The sequence below is a fragment of the Delphinapterus leucas genome, chromosome 8, assembly GCF_059928025.1.
Source record: "Delphinapterus leucas isolate spDelLeu-1000000601 "Yukka" chromosome 8, BTC_Dleu_Yukka2, whole genome shotgun sequence".
Taxonomy (NCBI): domain Eukaryota; kingdom Metazoa; phylum Chordata; class Mammalia; order Artiodactyla; family Monodontidae; genus Delphinapterus; species Delphinapterus leucas.
This window is the reverse complement of record NC_143136.1, coordinates 114,266,102-114,280,330: the sequence shown is the minus strand read 5'-3', so window position 1 is coordinate 114,280,330 and position 14,229 is coordinate 114,266,102.

The window sequence follows — 14,229 nt, the reverse complement described above, 5'->3', positions numbered from 1 at the left end:
AGGGAGGGAAAAAAGATCAAAGCAAAGCCTTCCTTCCGGGTTCATGGGTAGGTGCGCGTGTGGGGAAGGAACACTGTGGCTGTGACATTTAGGCCTCCCACCTTCAAAGCAGAGACCCAGGCTGAGGGACACCCCACGCAGGCGCAAGTGCTTAGGGACAAGAAGTGCCCCGCATTTGTCAGCTTCAGACACTCAGCAAAAGCTTTTCTCTCAAATCAGTTCCCCTGCAAGGGGCAAGGGACGGGAGCTCTTGGTAGAGCTGAGAGATGCCCTATGTTTCTCTCTAGCCCTCGGGAGAGCAGGGAGGGGAGTTCCCGGTCAGGGGTGATGCACTGCACCCTGGCAAGCTCAGGGCATGCCAGCCAGGCACAGAGTGGCGTGCCAACTCACAAGAGTAGGAAAGGGAGTGGGAAGAAAAGAGTTCGTTATTCCCGCTACTTCGGGATAGCCTCTACCTACTTCCTCCTACGTGTGTAGTTTGAGGCGCCAGTCTGTTGTTAGTCAGTTACCAGAGCGCCTAATGAAAACGCTGCAATCCCCTGGGCAGTTCTGTCCCTTCAGCAGTGAGTCAGTCCCAGCAGCACAGCTGTCTCTAGGATCCATACTTTGCAGTTTGACAGGTGCGCTCCTTCTACTTGTCTCCCTCCTTCCCTCAACCCATCTCCCATTCCTTGGTCCCCTCTTTCTCCTGTTTTCTGTGTTAGGCACACCTAGGGGTTCTCTGGCCCTTCACATACACACACTTTATAAATGAACCTGGTTGAGTCATCCTAGGGAGGGAGGGATCAGTTCTCACTGAATGCACTCAGGGAGCTCAGAGAAAATTTAGTAACAGTTCTGTATTTCCTGCCTCACGGTGTAGCATTTGTGGGAAGATGAGAATTTGCAGATTAGCAGGTGGTAACTTGTGCCCTGGGACGTGCCTGATTTTTGGGGTGAGGGACTTTTAGAAGTAGCCCTGTTGAGTGAACATGAGGAACAGAAAGGAAAGAGTGGAAACTCCACAGAAGGCCTGGGAGAAGGCCACAGATTGACTGGTATCCTCCCCAATTCCCAATGGGAAGAAGGTCTTGGGGGTTGAGGTTGCTTCTGTACTTTTTGGGAAACTGGGCAAAAGTGAGAAACCTGTGTGTGTTTTAATGCCCTTTTGGTACAACAAGGACAGGATGATGACCTGGTGAAAGTTACCAGGGGGAGTACTGGGTGGGCAAATGGGAGGAGTCAGAAAGCTTATATGTCTTGGCACTGTTATTTACTGCTGAATGACCTCGAGAAAGTTGCTTAATCTCTCTGGGCCTCAACAACTTACCTATCAAGTAAGGGAGTTGAACTAGATGGTCTCTAGGGAGCCATCCAGTTATAAAACTCTGTGGCTTTTAATGCTGGCAACACTTGAGAAGGTATAAATGAAAAGTAACCTCCTTTCTCTAATTCTGTATGACCATATTAAATGTTTTTTGTGTGTGTCTATCTCTTTAAAGGATCTTGTCTTAAACCAGCGTAACTCTTTCCTACTTTAAGGATAATCTTACTTCCTCCTGACTTCTGTAGGATCCTATTAGTAAAAGCTGAGCCCAGCTTTGAGTCTTTGCTATATTATTTGCTCAGAAAAGATCTGCAGATGCCATTCACTGCTAGAAAATTGCTTTTGGCCTTCGCATAAGCCTTTTCAGGGAGTCCCAGGGCCCAGGACTGAAAGATCAGTTGATCAATCGATCGATTGATCTATCCATTCATCCAGCTTACTAACGTGTATTGATACTTTATGTTAGGCTCTGTGCTAACTGCTTTGCATGTATTATCTTGATTAAGCCTCACGACAAACCTGAGTTAGGTTTTATTAGTTTCCCCGTTTTACAGAAAAGGAACCTGAAGCACAGAGAGATTAAGCTTCTTTCCTAAGATCACGCAGCAGTTAAGCAGCAGAGTCGGGATTTGAGCTCGACTCACACTTTTAACCACTATGCTAAACTCTGTCTCATGAAGGTGTCCTAAGAATGCTGCATGTATTGCAGCTGCTGCATAAAAATATATGTATTTTCAAGGGTCAGATGTGAGACTGGGGATGAGAACCATTCATTTTCAGAAGTATTTCTCATAAGGCTCAGAAACCACAGGTCACCTACATGAACTCAGGCCTTCCGCAGGCCAAGATAAAAGGCTGAGACACCAGGGGTCATGTTGCGTAGGCTCACACGACCCGATCTAATTTTTGGACTATGTTCAGAAAATAGATTGTTTCCTCTGGCTGAGTCTCTTTAAGTGCCTTCCTAGTCATCGATGGTGTTCTTTAGCCAAGGCACGAAGCCAGGCCATTTAGTGTGTGGCTCTCTACAGAATCTGGCTCCTCCTAGCAGCACGCATGAAGAGCAGAATAAGTGCTCTCCTGTGAGTACTTTTGCCCCATGTCCCAAGCTCCTCAAGTACTGTATTGAGGATTCGCACAGATGTTAATTATAGGAACTGGAAGAAATCTTAGATCAGATGGTTCTTCCTGTTTCATAAAGAAACAGATAAGAAAGGTGAAGTGACTTGTCCAAGAATCACATATCGAGCTTTTAACAACAGCAGAAATAGGATCCAGGCCTTCTGCCTCTGGTTCACACTATGCCATATATATATATAAATTTCAACGGGCCTTTTCTGTCTCTTCATACTCATAAAAGGCAAATGTTTTTGATGTTGTTGATGTTTTATCACCTAAGATGTGTATTCTAAACTTTTATAACGTAAGTGAATAATATTGTACAGGTATGGTAACAGGTAAACCTCAAATGAATTTCTGAGAAACCATGACTAGGCTCTAATCATGATTTTAAATCTATTTTGAATCTATAGAGTGTTATTTGCAAAAAGCCTTATCTGTAATAAAAAAAATTTGCTAATGATTTCCTCATGGAAGAGAAGAGGAGGATAAACTTTGTAGTTAAGACTTTCATTTAACTTCAGTTACTATTTCAGCTAATATTTCGCCAGGTCTTACTTACAAGGTTCAAGATTTAAATTATATTTTATTTTTAGAGAATTCAAATCTGAAATATGAAATTCAAAAGTAATGTGGAAAACATGGTCAACTACCTTCTTATATTAATGCTTATCACTGTAAAACACCTCTCAGAATAAATTTTATTCCCCTCTGCTTCAGAATGACACAGGTTTCTTACATTTTAAGGCCTAGTGTAAGACTCACATGTGAAGAGAAGTTTATTGCTCTTTTTTTCCCCCCCAAAATGGCATTAGTGTTTTACCTAAATGGCTCCTGAGTCTTGTTATAGACCTATAGTATAAACACTTAAGTTCTCATCTTCTATCCCAGCAAAAAAAAAAAGAGAGACTAACAATTTAAGGTATACTCTAAATTATTTTTATTTATCATCTTAGGTTTGTGATGTCCTTGCAGAGTTTTCTTCAAAGTTAAGTCCTTTGCTTTTGTATACTAATTTTTCTGTGTGGAACTTAAAGTACTATGGAGTTTGAGCCCATTCTAATGAACTCATAGACATATTCCTGGTGGTGGTTGGAACTGTTTAGTGCCTAGGATGAATATAAGGTACCTAAGTGTTTGTTGAATTTAAATTAAGGTAAAGGAACCTTTGGGAATTCTTACTTGATGAGCCGTAAGGGATTTTGGAATTCATTTGGTTTCTTTCCTCTTCTCATTGTACAGTGGAGGAAAGTAAGACCCAGAGGGCTAAAGGAATTTGCTAAGAGTGGCACAGCTCTTTTGTGGTGGGTTAGAATTAATGGGAACCAATATATATTGAGCATCTACTATGTGTCAGATGTTTTATAAATATCCCACTGCATGTAGTTCTTAGTATTCTCAGGTAGTTACAACTTCAGGAAAGTTGAGCAACTTGCCCAGGGCAACACAGCTAGTAAATTAGGGAGCGTGAATTAAATTTAGATCTATCTAGCTATGAGGCTTGTATTGTCTTTCTACTACCCTATGACGCTATCTCTTAATTACCAATTTTGTTTTCACCTTGTTATTAAAAATGTAACACGGTATTGGCTTGAAATAATTAATATATTTGGCCAAATACGTGACAGACACTTGTTTTTTGGGCCAATCATATAATCAAGCATGTTGTATAGAGAGAAGAGTATTAGACTTGAGTCAGAACTTTGCCCTAAGTCCCAGTTTTGTCTCTGACTGGCTGTATTACCTGTCTGAAAATCAGTTTCTGCACAATTAAAACGTGGAAAGAGACTTGGCGATATCCATATACCTTTATAACTCTTTGTTCTATGAGTTCTTAAGCGACCTATCCAACGGGCAACAAGGAGGCTTTGGAAACAGGACTGATACACATAAATGCAGTACCTTGTGGAAATGATATTGATGGGGGAGGAACGTGCAGAAGAAGAGGACACCAAATGAATGTCAGGTGTGCATTTTTCCACAATAGTGTGGAAACGCCTTTTTAGAAACTTACATAAGTAACATTGGTGTCACTGAGTCACTGACTCCTGAGGGGTTACTCCTCTCTCCTTCACAAACATGTGCCCACACACCTCCATCAGAGATTCTGGTATAGATCTCTGCAGATGGCAATTTACATAGTATTAGAGAAATGACCATCTTGCTCTAGGCCAAACATACCCTGTCTCTCTTGTGGGTACTGGTAGTGGTGAAGAGGTTACCTACAGGAACACGACAGAGCTGTCTACCTGGGTAATGGATCAGAGTTTTTAGATGGACTTCTGCTATTGAGGCTTTTGAGTCTCAATTATTTCATCTTTAAGCTGTGAATAGTAAAGTGTATCTTTGGGATTTTGTAAAGACTAAATGAAGAACTGTTATCACACAGGAAGTTCAGTAAATATTTTGTGTCACAGCGTCTGTCTTCCTAAATACTGAACACTTTTAGTTGTATTAAAGTCACATGATTTATAGTAATTTATAATTTATATAATGACTTAGTTTCATTCCTATTATTGCGAAGGCTTGTAATTACAGTGGATCACGGGGGAAATACTGGCCTTGGAGACAGGAGACATTGACCCCAGCCTGGACCACATCCTTGGCTATGGTGCTCCCATGGGCAGCAGTTGCCTTTCTAATCCTGTTTCCTCATCTGTAAGTTAAAGGGGGCTGGACTAGGTGACCTGTTGGGCTCCTTATAATCTAAAAGCCTATGATTATGTACATAACTAAATGTGTCACTTTAACTTGTGAAGTTTCGATGGTTGTGCTGAAACCAGTTAATGTATCCTCACCTGAATGCAGATCATGTTCATATATGTTCAGTGTTTAACTTTATCATGGTCATTTACTCACAGGCTATTTAGAGAAAGCCCTCTCGGTGTACACTGGATTAAGTATACATACTAAGGGAAATGAGAACTCCATTTCAAAATAAGAATAAGCATGATCTGAGTTTCTAGATCTTGAAAGATCACCTGAAATTTACTTAAAGTCAACAAGAAGCTGTTTCACAGATTTCTAAACCAAGGGCCTCAGTACACTTGTGTAATTTCCCCCAAGGTAATCAATGTTTAGGCATCCTGAAGCTCCTACTTACTGTTTAAAAACAACCTGTCTCTGACTTAACTCTGTAGTTGGTGTTAATACTTCAAAGGAGGCTATTTAGTGTGGTGTAGCAGTGGTACAGCATTATCTTGCCACCTTCTAGAACACGCATTCGGAAGCTGAAATGGGATTTCAAGACTGCTAAATAAATGACAGGAGTTTGGGCCTCCCCTCTGGGGAGAGAACTCATGCCTCACAAGACTGATTTTATGGCCTCAATTGCTGGCTAAGTCAAATTTTACTTTCAACTTCATAAAAGCATCAGTTTTTGTTCACTGTTCAGGGTTTTAAGGCTACCTTTTTCCAAGATGCACCGTGTTTTATGATTATATTGTAATATACTGGGATGCCAAGAAGTATGCTGTTGGTGTTATTTGTACTTGGTTGGTACAGAAGCATTAGGGCCTTGTTTGTCTTCTCTATTCAGCTCTGGATTGATGTTCACAGGGTTATTTAAACAGAATTACTGAAACAGTACATTGGAATTTTGATAACTTTAGCAGCTTGATGGCCACTATGTGCAAACAGGCAGTTCAGCGGTCTTGGGACTATGTTTCGGACACTTTGCAGACAACAGCATCATTAGGCTCTTGCCCAGCACAGCTATGGCACATACGTACATTGGCTTGTTTTGCTGGTCTTTTAGTATTATTCGTTTTTCAAGTTTTAGCAAGAAACCTTTTCTGGTGTAATTTCTACTTTGGCTGGGCATTTACTCATCTAACAAGTCTTTCTTCCTAAAACTTGACCTATGAAAAGATTTAGGTGGATAGGCTGTTCTATAAAATACTTCTTCAGTTTAGGAAAAAATTAATGCTCTTGGCTAAAAGTCTTTCTCAGGTACCCACCCCCCCAGCCCCATTTTCTACAATACCAAACTTAGTGTAGGAACCATGACTGACTTTCTCTTTTACACCAAAGGATATTATAGTGTCTCAAAGCAATCACAGGAGTCACCTAGTTTTATTACCTTCATTATAGGTAGAATTTATAGAAAACAGAGATTAGCTTAAATGTGATCTGACCCCAAGATCATTTTCTCCAAAAAACAGTTTCCTTCCTTTTTATTAAAGAAGGCAGTCTCTTTCTCTTTTATAGTTAACTGATACTTATAATTAATTGAAATCCAGTTAATTTTTATTCATTATAATATCTCTTGTAACTTTCCCCCATTTAGAATAAGACAAAACAGGGTTAAAAAAAAATCCTGTCCAGTTAGCAAAGTACCCAGTGCACTTATAACCTAAAAGGGAACTTAGAATTACATAAGATGTTGGTTTACTTTCTTAACCTGGTTTTCTCACCACTTATGTGTTTTCCAACGTGTATGCCTTATTACATTATCGTGGAAGGATTTTTATGGAATAACAAGACACATGGCTTTTATCTCAGAAAGAGGAAAAGGTATTGTAGTACAAAATAATGTATTTTATCAATTCTAAGATGTACCTTTTCCACATTTTGATGTCTCTCAAACTGAGATGTGTCTTAATGATTGGGGTCATGTCATTTCCAATTGGCATACACTTTTCTTTTAGTGGTACAGAATGTAATAGCATATCTTACAATTAATGGCATCTTATATTTGATGAACTGTGATATTAGAAAATGGGAAATTAAATTCCATGGTCTCTCCAACTATAAAGTTCTACTATCATCTATAAGCTATCAATATGCAGCAAAATATGCCTACATGGAAACAAAAAACGTAGACCTTACTGCTGTATATCAGATTGCTATTTGTCTTCATAATAATTTTTAAAACAAGACAAGCTATACTAAAACATGTAACCACACTGTCTTTTTAATATATGTGAAATACACAAAACATCGGGCCAGAAGCTGCAGAAACTTATTTTCAGAATAGGTGAGGTAAGGATTATCAAAATCTTTCCTACACCATCTGGCAAAGAGTTTCACTCACACTGTGGGGAGATGGATAGGACAGTGAGAATACAAGACCACTTATAAACTAAAAATAGAGGGACTAGATCTGTCTTTCCTTTCTAAAGTGCTTAGAGGTTTCAGGGTGGAAATAAAAGCTTTGTGGTGTAGCCGTGTAACTAGTTTTGGTTAAAGAGATTTAAATGGAATTGTGGAGGTATGTGTTTTTTCTCTTTCTTTTCTAGTCAGTTGCCGGGAATGGAATGAAGAGTTTGGCTGTCCCCTTATTTGATGCCTTAGACCACTGTGTAGAGCAGGGTGTCTCAACCTCAGAACTATCGACATTTGGGGCCAGATAACCCTTTTCTGTGGGGGCTTTTTTGCTGTAAGATGTTTAGCAGCACCCCTGACTCTACCCACAGGATGCCAGTAGCAACCTCCCTGCCCAGTGTGACAATCAAAAATGTCTACAAACATTGCCAAGTATCACCTAAGGGGTAAAAATGTCTCTGGTTGAAAGCAGCTGGTGTAGAGGGAACACATATAAAAATGCTATTCTGTGGCTATCCTATTTCAAGAGTTCTATATGTATCTATGTGTGTGTGTGTGTGTGTGTGTGTGTGTGTGTGTGTGTGTGAGAGTGTGTGTGTGTGTGTGTGTGTGTGTGTGAGTTTGTCAGATCACATTTCTATTTGTTTGTCTGGAACATAAGATCACTGCATATATAGAATCTGACATGAATGAGAACTAGAAAATTTTGATGAATCGATGGAATATTAATTCACATTTAGATGTCATTAAGGCTCAAAAAGAACATCTGGCCAAATTATTTCCAGAACTTGTTGCTAAGCATGGATTTGCTACTTATATAGCTAAATGTCTCATTTTTAAGATTTCCCATTAAAGGATGCATTTGGAAAAGAAAATGTGTGTCTGTGTGTGTGTGTGCGTGTGTGTGTGCGTGTGTGTGTGCGAACCTCTGTGGGGACAAAGAGGAGAGAGGGAGAAAGTAGGGGGTAGAGAGGAGTGTGGACAGGGAACAAATGGAGATGAATGAAACGAAAAACAGTTAGCAATCTATGATAGTGTTTTACTTTTTCATGAAGCTCTGTTTACCACTGAGCACTTTCATAGTTCTGATGAAACTGAATTATTCTTTTCTAGCAAGTAGTGAGGAATCAAGTTCCTGACGATTTAATCATTATAAAGATAGGTTGGCTGTGCTTGCATTTCAGAACTTTATCTCAGGAAGTCAAAGCTATAAACAGGCTGATGCAGAGCTTATCCCATTAAAGGAATATTAATACCTTACAATATATATTCTTAAAATGCTCTGGTTTTTTTAATGATTTTTTGTTTTTTGGCTGCGCTGCATGGCTTGCAGGATCTTAGTTCCCCGACCAGGGATCCAACCCAGGCCCCCTACAGTGGAAGCTCGGACCCTAACAGCTGGACCACCAGGGAATTCCCTAAAATGCTCTGTTTGCCACTTTACCTTTATTGATTCAACTAGAAGCTGTTCATAATTTGAACATATTATAAATGAAATTTCCTAGAAGAAATAATTAAAATGACATATTATATAGACATTATTTAAGGCTTTAACATGTTTAAAGACAGTTTTTAACATTACTATGTTTAGAATCCTGTCAGAAGAAACCTTAAAAAATAACAATGGCTACATGATGGAAAAGAATGTTTAGGCTTTACAAATTACCATAGCACAAACTGATGCATGCCTACTTCCTCCTGTGCCATCCATAAACATGTAGTACATGTGAGCTTCAGGGGCAAGAAACGAGGAGCGTGCTGCTGTATACTGTGTTGATTACAGAGAAATGAGAGATGATGTTGTGAATGTTAAGAGATGAGACCAAAGCTCATGAAGAGAAAGATGAAGATTACTATTTATCTGGATAAGGCACACTTCAGAAAGCTGTTTCAGGTACTAACTTAATAATTAGATTTGTGGGAAGGCCCTCATATTACAGCCCTCTGAAAGTTATTTAGAAATCTATTTGTCTTTCCACTTTTTTGAGAAAGAAGCAAATAACAACTGGGGCATTCCTGAAAGAAACAATGTTCTAGTAAACATCCTGGGAAAGCTCCTTTTTGAAGAATTAGAATTTTAGAAGTAAAAAGGATTTTAGAGATCATGTAATCCAACTTATTTTTACTTTTACACATGAGGAAATTGAGACCCAGGGAAGTGGTGACCATCACTTGCACTGGCTATGGCTGCAGTGAACTTGTAGTTTAATAACAGGCACAGATAAAAAGACGCTGAGTCATCAAGTAAACGTTAATTTACGGTCATTATTCACTGATTACAAACTTAGCTGGGTATCAGGATCACCTGAAAAGCCTGATACTACATTCCTAGGCCCTTTCAGACCCTGTGAAGAAGACATGTGGGGACAGCTTCAGAAGTCTGTATCAAAAACAAAGTCTTGGGGCTTCCCTGGTGGCGCAGTGGTTAAGAATCCACCTGCCAATGCAGGGGACACAGGTTCGAGCCTTGGTCCGGGAAGATCCCACATGCCGCGGAGCAACTAAGCCTGTGTGCCACAACTACTGAGCTCGTGTGCCACAGCTACTGAGCTCGTGTGCCACAGCTACTGAAGCCAGCGCACCTAGAGCCCGTGCTCCACAACAAGAGAAGCCACTGCAATGAGAAGCCCGCGCACCGCAACTAAGAGTAGACCCGCTCGCCACAACTAGAGAAAGCCCACGTGCAGCAACGAAGACCCAACGCAGCCAAAAATAAATAAAAATAAAGTAAATTTCAAAAAAACAAAACAAAACAAAAACCAAAGTCTCCATAATTCACAAGGAGCTGGTCCTTAAACACAAACTTGGGAAAAATTAAACAGTATCTGATAAGCTTGAAACACATAAAATTCCTTTTAAACGATTTTAAGAGTAAGAATTAAGAGTTGTAAATACTTGGCAGCTTCAGCTGTAGTCGTCCAAAAACTTTGGCTGCCGGCCATGACCCTACTGGCAAGGGCAGAATGACTAGAAGGTTATGAAGGCAGGGGGATCACAGAGACTATCATGAGAGCAGCTGCCTCTGGTTGTTATAATTTGTCTCTTTATGTAAACATAATATTTCCCCAACCAGTTCTACAGGTCCTTCAAATGCAAGGACCACATTTCATGGCTTCCCATATTCACTGCCTCTTGAAAGTGCCTTGCATATTTCAGGAAGTATGGAATAGTGTCTAAGAAGAAGGGTTTTAGGATTAAAAACCTAGATTTGAATCTATGAGCTTCCACTTTCACTTACTGTGTGATACTGGGCAAGTTATTTCCTTCTGTGACTCAATTTCTTTATCTGCAAAGAGTACAGATTACACTGTAAAGAGTAAACAATCTTACCTATGTAAAGAGCTTAGCATAATGTATGGAATGTGTTATTTAAAAAAATAACGTGGGCTTCCCTGGTGGCACAGTGGTTGAGAGTCCGCCTGCCGACGCAGGAGACACGGGTTCGTGCCCCGGTCCGGGAGGATCCCACATGCCGCGGAGCGGCTAGGCCCGTGAGCCATGGCCGCTGAGCCTGCGTGTCCGGAGCCTGTGCTCCGCAACGGGAGAGGCCACGGCAGTGAGAGGCCCGCGTACCGCAAAAAAAAAAAAAAATAAATAAATAAAATAAAAATAAAATAATAACGTATATAACATGCGCCTGGCTAGGAGTATGGGTACTGAGGATATAACAGTGAAAATGACAGATAAAAATCCCTGTACCTGTGGATTTTTTTGGTGGGTGGGGGAATATAGATGACAAACAAGCAAGATAAATATAATTCTTGATACAAACAAATGCTATAAGAAAATAAATATGATGTGGTAAAGAATGGCTGAGAGGTAAGGCGTGTTGCAGTAAATAGGGTGATTAAGGAAAACCTCTCTGAAGATGTGACTCTGAGTTAAGAAATGAAGGATGAGGAGACAGCCATGAAACAAGCTTAAGCTTAGGAATCATGCTTGAGATAGGGCACAGCGAGAACAAAGGCCTTGAGATAGGAATGAGCTTCAAATGCTCTAAAAGCAGAAAGAAAGTCAATGTTGCTGGAATGTAGTGGGGGGGGGTTGACATAGAAAATGAGAGTAAGGGATGTAGAAGGGGCTCAGTAAGTGGTTAAAATATAGAAACATGTTAAGGGCTCTACAAATGTCTAGCCCTGCAGTACTATGTAGATTGTGGATGTATTTTCGTTTTCTTTGCTTTCCATTTTTCTTTCCTCCTTTCTGTCTTGGCCTTCCTGCCCAGTGCCTCCCTTAGCTCTGAGAGCGTGGGCTTTCCAGCTTCTCTGATGAGATCTCAGTCAAAGAAGCTATTTACAGCTGCTCCATTCTTGGCTGTGAATGAATACACGGAAAGAGTTGAGTGGTAAGGGAGGTAGAGATTGAAAATCTAGAATTTCTTGCAAAAATCAGCTGGGTACTTTTCTTGCTCCCTGGCTTAAACCTGTACGGTGAAACCCTTTCCAAACACAAACAGCAGGAGACTAAAGGCAGAGGCACAGCAGGCAAACTCAGGGGCAAAACACTTTTCTCCCTCACCAGCATGCCTGAGATGACATGCAGCGGGTCCCCTACCTCTCTCAAGCTTGCGGCGGGCAGGTCTTGTCGTTTGGCATTTCCCGCCTCACTCTGTTGTCTTTCATGGTGAGGACTAAGATGTCTGGTTAGGGGCTGCCTCACAAAGTGCCAGTGAGAGGCACAAGATACAGAAGTGAGACTGGAAAAGCCAGAAGGGACACCACAAACATTTGGACATGAATTTGGAGGAAGCAGACTTTGTACCATAGGAAAGGAAGTATAGGCAGAAGTACATCTCTAATGAAGAGCATTATCTATGGAAAATTGGGATTATGAATTTTGGGGATTAAAATCATCACCATGATACACTGATGATGATACGATGATCAGCTTCTCTGATACGACAAATGTGAAACTTAGCTTCTTTATATTTCACTTTTCCTTTCTCTACTCTCTCCATTGTTTTATTAATTATATTTAAAATTTCTCTATTGGTTACCTTGACTTTTATATCCATCAATTTAAAATAGTATCTTCTATTCTTTTCTTTCTTTATGCTCCTACTCTTATTCCAGTATTTTTAGGTAATTCAAGATGGTAACATTTTCAGTCTGTCACTGCAGTAAAAAAAAAAAACCCAAAACCCACTTCTGTTTTGTCCATTAGTTGCTTCTAAAAATTAAAATCTGAATATCTGAATCTATGCCATTTTTAGAATGTTCCAAATTTCAAGGACCAATGGATTTTCTCTCCCTTTTTTTTAGATCAGTTGCACAAAACCATGTTACCTTTAGTTTGTGCATGTCTGCATGGAGACTTTTCACCTATTTTCCCTCCATGCAGCTGCCAATTGCTTTTCTCTTCACGTTAAAGAAATAAAAAGAAACCCTATGTTTTCTTATTTCTAAGATCATCCAACTTCTTAATCAATCGTTTGTTAAAGAAAATTTACATTTTTGTTGAAGACATGCTTCTTGGAGTCCCATAATTTGTACAAATTGCTTTAGGTCTTCTGCAGAATAACTATCATGGAACTATTTTCAAATTATTGAAATTTTGGATCCAACTGTGTGTTGGGTGCTGGTCCTCTTATTTCAAGAATTCTTCTTTTTTCCCCACCCCCCAAAATGCAATTTCAAGTACTTTTTCAGAAAGAATCTGTGGAAGGTAAAATTTCTAAGTCTCCCCGTGTCTGAAAATGTCTTTGTCTTCATGCATGATTGATTGTCTGTATATAGAATTAGGACAAACTTAAAATTTGGCAAATGATGCATATTGTATGAAATCAATATTGTAAGGCCCGCTTTTGTAATCAAAGCTGAGAGATTGCAGAGCACTGTACCAGTAAATATTCTTCCCCTTTCTAATATCATGTATTAACTTGTTTTCATGGAGTGGCTCTTCAGAATTGGCAGGTTCCCACATTCTGTTCAATTTAACCAATACTGGCTTGCTTTTTCTAGTGAAGGATCAGTTTTAAAACATTGTGATACTGATACAGAGAACTTGATACAGTATTTGTATCTTTTAATCAGTGTAGCCTTTGCAGTTATGAGCTTCTACTGCTCAAGAGCTGTGTCAGTACAGTTTGCGTGCCATCTGTCCTCTTGACATTAAGGAGATACGGAATCGAATGTTCCATCGTTGGGGACAGTATCCCTCACTCCTCCCCACCCCTTTACATTTACATCAAGTGTTAGAACAGTGCCCAGGCAGCATAGCCACAAGCTGGGTTTATGTGGGCCTCCAAGTCTAACCGAACTCCAGACTTTGAGAGTCATTTTGGAGGAAGCCTGTGTGCGGTGTTTTAATCTAATAAATTTGATGAGAGCGGAGGGGAAAGAAACTATCATAAAGCAGGTAAACGTAGAAGCTTCTTTTGTATCCCAGGTGGGGCTTCTTCAATGGACCAAGCTGCTGCAACGCAGTATTGATTTGACAGAGCCTCTGCTTCAATGATGTCTGTCTCACAATGGCTCCAGATGATTTCTGTACTGCAAAATAAAGCCAAACTCTGGAAACCAGCTCCCTCTTGTTGGTCTTTTGTGTCCTGACAATTCAGAGCTAGTAAGTATTGTACTGGCCTTGACACAGCTGCTCATTTCCTTCACTAGAGCTGAAAACGGATGCTGGGGAAGAGTGCTGAAGACCCTAGTGGTTGGTGGAGTGCTGCCATCTGGCTTCACTGTGAGTAGGCCCCGAATTACTTCTTGGTACAATATAATTATTAGACTCTCTTAGATATCCTTAGTAGTGGTGTA